The following is a 6,398-nucleotide window of genomic DNA, read 5'->3' on the forward strand; positions in this document are numbered from 1 at the left end:
TTAGGGTAATACTCTAGCGTCTCCACTAGCCAATCAAGGTTGAGTGATAAAGATAAGTTAGAAATCAAGTTAAAACTGAAATAAATCGAACTTGAACAAGCCCGCATCGAAACCCAGAAAGAGCAAGCTTATATGGAAGCCAAAAAATAGAAATAATAAGCCTGTATCAAAGTCGAGAAAGAAATGGAAATTAAACTTAACTCCGATCGACCAAGGCAAAATGTTGACTTTGAACACAATCGATATATTAAAATATTTAATAAAAATGAAGTTGATAAATATTTCCAACATTTTGAGAAAGTTTCCCAAAGCATGGAATAGTCCAAGGAAAAAATGATCATTATTATTACAGAGTGTTTTGGCTGACAAAGCACAAGAAGTTTACGTCGGTCTCTTTTTGGAAAAATTGTGTCAATTATGATAAGGCTAAAACAACTATTCTCGAAGCATACGAGTTAGTGAATTAGTACCAGAAGCTTATCGCAAGCAGGATAGCTAACCGTATTTAGAATTATCCGACAAAAAGAGGTTTAATTCGATAGATGGTGTAATTCTGTGCACATTGGCAACAATTTAGAGAAACTAAAACAATTATGACTAATTGAGGAATTTAAACGCTGCACAAGTGATGACCTGAAACATTACTTGGATGAAAAAAGTTGAAACATTACAGGAAGCAGCTGATCTTTCCAATTATTAAACTTTAACACATAAAATATCTTCTCATAAAAGGAAATTCCCGCCATCTCAGCAGACACCTTTACATTACATCACTTCATCGGTGGAAAACTCAACGTGAGACCAGCGAGAAAAACAATACAGAGCTAGCTAGCTCCTATTAAGTGAATTGTATCTACATGAACTGAAAATTAATTTGCTTATCGTGAGCCCTCGGTAGGATATTCAGATCTAGACCGGATAGAAGACTCTGTGTTCTTTGTAAGGTTGTAAAACTTTTGTATATAGGTGATTATTTGTAATAACCGTTACTGTAAGCTTTTATTGTTTCGATATTAAAATGTATTTATATCAAAAAATAAACTGTGTGTATCAATCTTGTTGGGAAGTATTATAAATAGTTTGTTTGTTTGGAATTAAGTACAACATTACACAGTGGGCTATCTGTGCTTTGCCCACAAAGAGTATCAAAACCCAGCTTCTAGCGATATGAGTTCGCAGACATACCGCTGTGCTACTTGGGGGCATCTTAAGTTGAATACATTCATTTTACTATTAAATCTAAATTACAACTGAACTCAGTCTCAAGCTATTTCAAATTGTAACACATAAGAATACAAAAATTGGAGAGGGTAAAGATCCAACATGCAATTAATGGAGGTAAGAAACAAATCTTATATTATAAGGTAGACGGTTTCTCTATGAAACATAGCATCATCTATGAGCTTTAGGGATCTTGTATCATGTTTATAATAGCTGTTATGACTCTCATGCAAAAAAGATAGTTTTAAATAGACCCATGTGGTTTGTAACAAATCGTACTATAGAAAAACAGAAACAACTCGAAGGTTTGTTTGTTTGTTTTGGAATTTCGTACAAAGCTACTTGAGGGCCATCTGTGCTAGCCGTCCCTAATTTAGCAGTGTAAGACTAGAGGGAAGGCAGCTAGTCATCACCACCCACTGCCAACTCTTGGGCTACGCTTTTACCAACGAATAGTGGGACTGACCGTCACATTATAACGCCCCCACGGCTGAAAGGGCGAGCATGTTTGGCGCGACCGGGATGCGAACCCGCGACCCTCAGATTACGAGTCGCACGCCTTAACACGCTTGGCCATGCCGGGCCTACAACTCGAAGGTCTAGAATACAAAGTCGTGATAATAAGAGAGTATGAATACAAGAATATGACAACTAATGACACTGATTTAATGAATTTTCTCGCTTAGATTGAGAAATAGTTAATGCTACAAGCATTTTATACAACATAAAAGAAGGAGGAAAATCATGTAGGTTTCACATCTTTATCCCCGTGGTCTAATAAATATTTTGAATATCATATTGAACAAATTTTTCTGATTCAAGTAACTATTTGTGATTTACTATGTGTAAACTTTTAGCACTGACGAAACTTTATCATCCAGTATTACCTCTGAGAAGTAACGAGAAACTGACTTTTCCTCTGTGTAAAACGTGTATCTATTTAAGTATATCACCAACGGATTATGACAAACCTTTTATCGGCATGTGGGTTACAGAGTAGGTAAAAAAAGAAGTCGAGCGTAACTATAAGATAATACAACTTTACCATTTCTGTGAAAGATCCACACAAGTGTTTAAATATTATATAGACACATTTTTAAAAAATAAAATAAGAAAGTTCAGAATGGCTTTCTCACTGTGTTACTTCAGAAGCAAAGCAGGAATATATTGAACAGTTTGTTAAAAAGGAAGGAGCGCAACTGACCCCTGAAAACATAGAATTTAATCTAGGCAGAAGATAAACTGCAAAACATTGTCTTTTCGGCGTCATTGGGGTATGTCTGAGGACAAATCAGACAAATCACAACTAACCTACGTAACTTCTGTTAAAAGAATATCATTGTTAATGAATGATAAGATCAAAATAATAATAAATGTTACTTTAATTAATGAAGAAATTATAGCTCTTCATTGGAAACGTAAACATGAATATGTGTCCCAGAAAGATAAAACGAATATCTTTCTGGCATCGTTCACAACATTACATGCTCGTTTGAAATTATATGATACATTAGAGAAGTTAAGTCCGTCTGTTTTATATTACGATACATACATTTCAGACAGATCTAACGATCCACCTCTAGAATATTCTCTGGGAGAGTTTACAGACGAGCTGGACGGACACCATGTAACATCGTGGGTCAGTGATGGTCCAAATCTCCATGGTTATTTACGGAAATTCATGCTGTAAAATCAGTGGGATTACCCTTAATTTTATCAACAGTAAAAATGTAAACTTTTCGTCAATGAAATGTATGGTAACGGATATATTCAGTCCTTTTCACCTCTTATAACAGTTACTAATCATAATATTTGCAGAAACGTAAAGACGCAGATGATTTACAACAAAGAAGAATTATCGTTCGATTTACACCAAACGACACACCCGTCCAGATTTCAACACCCTTCCGTATGAATACTGATTTCTTTGCATCCTTTGGAATTAACTCCTCGCCATGGTCTACGAGTCAGAAAGAGGGCATGTGCAGGGCCTTGGGGTGATTCCCAAGTGTGCTCAAACATGATCTATATAAGGTGAATCACAACAGAGTTTATTATCATCAAATTTAGAGATGAATAACCGTCTACTACATCCTTTTACATGTTTAGTGTCAGGTCCGACAGAATGGAATAAATTACAGTTTCTAAGTATAGTTTAATTTATCAACGTGAAGTAATTTATTCTATTCCTGAAAACACTATATGGTTTTAAAGTGAATTTCTACCGTTGAATATCAAAATAATGGAAACGTTCTAAGCATTCAATTTATCGAAGGTTTACTTGAAATCGGACTTTTTCCTGAAGATAAAGTTATAATGTAACGTACCAAGGTAAGTTAACATAATGCTTAACTGAATATATACTAATTTATTAATATGACAGTAACTGTAGTAGAATTAGAAGCCAAGAATAAACTATACGTAATTAAAGAACTTACATTTTTGTCAATGGATATATAAACTTGTTTTTGTTTAAACAACCGTTTTCTTGCAGTTGCTGATCGTCGTCAGTGTAATTGGACGACACAACACATTCATAACATTCCATGGAAATCTTGTGATATTGACTATCCTTACCTGTGGATATTTTACAATCGTATCTCCACGATGACGAGAAACCAACTTCTAGTAAAAATATAAATTCTAAAGACGACTGGAGCTTCCTGGGTCTCAGCACATGAAATAAAACAAAAATTCAACATATTAAGAAACTAAATAAACACAGCCGCAAAACTATGCTCAATCGAAAATTTAAACATGCAATCAATAGAATAAAACAATACTTCATCAACATCAATAATTTTCCATAAAAAAATTGAAAAAATGATACACGCACATACAAACCAACAACACAATCAACAACAAACAAGCAATAATAAATTCAAAGAAACAACAAACTATAAAACCTTACACTGCTGCATACCATATATTCCTGATAGTAGCGAAATAATAACCATATGGAAAGAAAACTTACAACAAAACGTAACATTCCAGTAAACACTAAATTTATTCAAAAACTAGGTACAAAACTAAATTCCATACAAAGTAAAAACTACATCGACAAACATAACACCAACATTATTTAAAAAAGACAATACAACAACTATCACGACTTCTACATAGGAGAAACAAGCAGAAGAATGAAAACCATATTCACATAACATAAAAAACACCTTCTCACGTTTTTCTGCACTGTAAATCAAATAAGCACAACATAACCATAGAAAACACCCACATTCTGGATAGGGAAACAAATACAAACAAACGCAAAATCAAAGAAACCCTACTTATTCAACAACTCAAACCAAAAGTGAACCAATATAAAGGAACACCTTTATACCTATACTAATTAATAACCTAACATCTATTGTAATGCCCCTACAATCTCATACCCGTTTACACTCTCATCTCTAAGACATGCCCGGCAACATTCAGTTGCAAACTTTCTTTTTAACCTGAAGATGACCTAGGAAGGTTGTAACGTTGTTCTGTACTTTATTTTAATTAAAGTCTTAGTACCCAAAGCAGCCGTGTTTAAAATGTATTTTTACAGTCGTTTGTACAAATGATTGTTTGTTTGTTTGTTTTTATTTCGCGCAAAGCTACTCGAGGGCTATCTGCGCTAGCCGACCCTAATTTAGCAGTGTAAGACTAGAGGGAAGGCAGCTAGTCATCACCACCCACCGCCAACTCTTGGGCTACTCTTTTACCAACGAATAGTGGGATTAACCGTCACATTATAACGCCCCCACGGCTGGGAGGGCGAGCATGTTTAGTGCGACCGAGATTCGAACCCACGACCCTCGGATTACGAGTCGAACGCCTTAACACGCTTGGCCATGCCGGGCCTTGTACAAATGAAAGAGAAAAAGCTGAGATATTGACAAGTCTACTGAAAATTTATTGTTATAATCTGAAATTGTTTGAATGTCCCAAGGTTGATCAACTTGCAAATTCTGTTGTGTCATGTTCATTTCATATAAACAGATATTAAAACTGTAGTGTGAAGAAAGTTGATGTTATATCTAAATGGATGTATCAATAAACAGTTTTTATATGTTGTACATACAGTCTGTTTTCATGTATTCATCATGAAACGTGTAACAGATTTACTGTTATACGTCTGTTTTAGTGGCTGGGCTTGTTACTGTATAATATCTTGAACCGTCTAAAAGTTAATATCGTCTATTGTAAAGGTCATATTATTACTAATGTTATGGACAAATTTAATGTAAAAATTAAATACAAGTAGATGCGGAAGAAAATAATATCTAATAAAAGTCTGCAATCTATTTATTATAATCTTGCACATCCTACTAGTTTTGTTGGAGTACAGTCATTAGTTAGATCTGTAAAAGTGCAAGGTAAGTTCGTAAGGCTAAAACCTGTAAAAGACTGGTTAAGTTGAGAAGATACATAGACTTTACACAAACCGGTAAAATAGATTTTTTCGAGAAACCGAGTTATCGTTTTGGAGATCGATGAATAATAGGAAGCAGATTTAGTTGCTCTCTCTAATTTAGATCAATAGAACAACCAGTTCAAGTATTTACTCATGTGTATCGACGTGTTTTATAAATGTTCATGAATTGTTACACTCAAAAATAAGAAAGGTGTAACACTTGTAAAACCTTTCATACAAATTTTAAAATAGGGTCGAAAACCTTGTAAACTTCAAACCAACGTTGAGACAGAGTTTACTAATCATCTCTTTCAACGGTATTTCAAGGAAAAAGATATTCCCTTCTTTATTACATATAATGAAACAAAGGCAAATATAGTATAAATATTTATTCGCATTCTTAAAATTAAACTGTGGCGCTAATTTACTCATCGTTGAACTTATATATATATCACTGTATTGAAACATTTGGTCAATGCCTGTAATAAAATATATCATGGTTACATTAAAATTAGATCAATAAATATTAATCATTCTATTCGGTCTTCGGCTTGGAAAACGCTTTACAAACCAATTCATTAAAGTAAAATTTCATTTCAAAGTAAATGATCAAATACGTATTAGTAAAGCAAGGCGTCAATTTAGGAAAAGTTACATACCTGGATGGACAAATGAAATTGTTACGATTTATCAGAGAGTAAAGAGAGACATCTACGAATTTATAAACTGCAAGGCTATCTAGAAGAGAAATTAAATAGAATATTTCATGACTCAG

General features: G+C 33.9%; 1 long non-coding RNA gene across 1 annotated transcript; it reads right to left on the reverse strand.

Annotated features, from left to right (window-relative positions):
• Positions 1-1,901: 1,901 nt before the first annotated feature.
• On the reverse strand, positions 1,902-6,398 carry LOC143235132 (uncharacterized). The gene is made up of 3 exons (XR_013018935.1): positions 6,283-6,398; positions 3,799-3,890; positions 1,902-3,246 (listed from the first exon to the last, which is right to left on the reverse strand). It is a non-coding gene; the product is annotated as an uncharacterized LOC143235132 (long non-coding RNA).

The sequence above is a fragment of the Tachypleus tridentatus genome, chromosome 12 (assembly GCF_004210375.1).
Source record: "Tachypleus tridentatus isolate NWPU-2018 chromosome 12, ASM421037v1, whole genome shotgun sequence".
NCBI classification, from domain to species: Eukaryota; Metazoa; Arthropoda; class Merostomata; order Xiphosura; family Limulidae; genus Tachypleus; species Tachypleus tridentatus.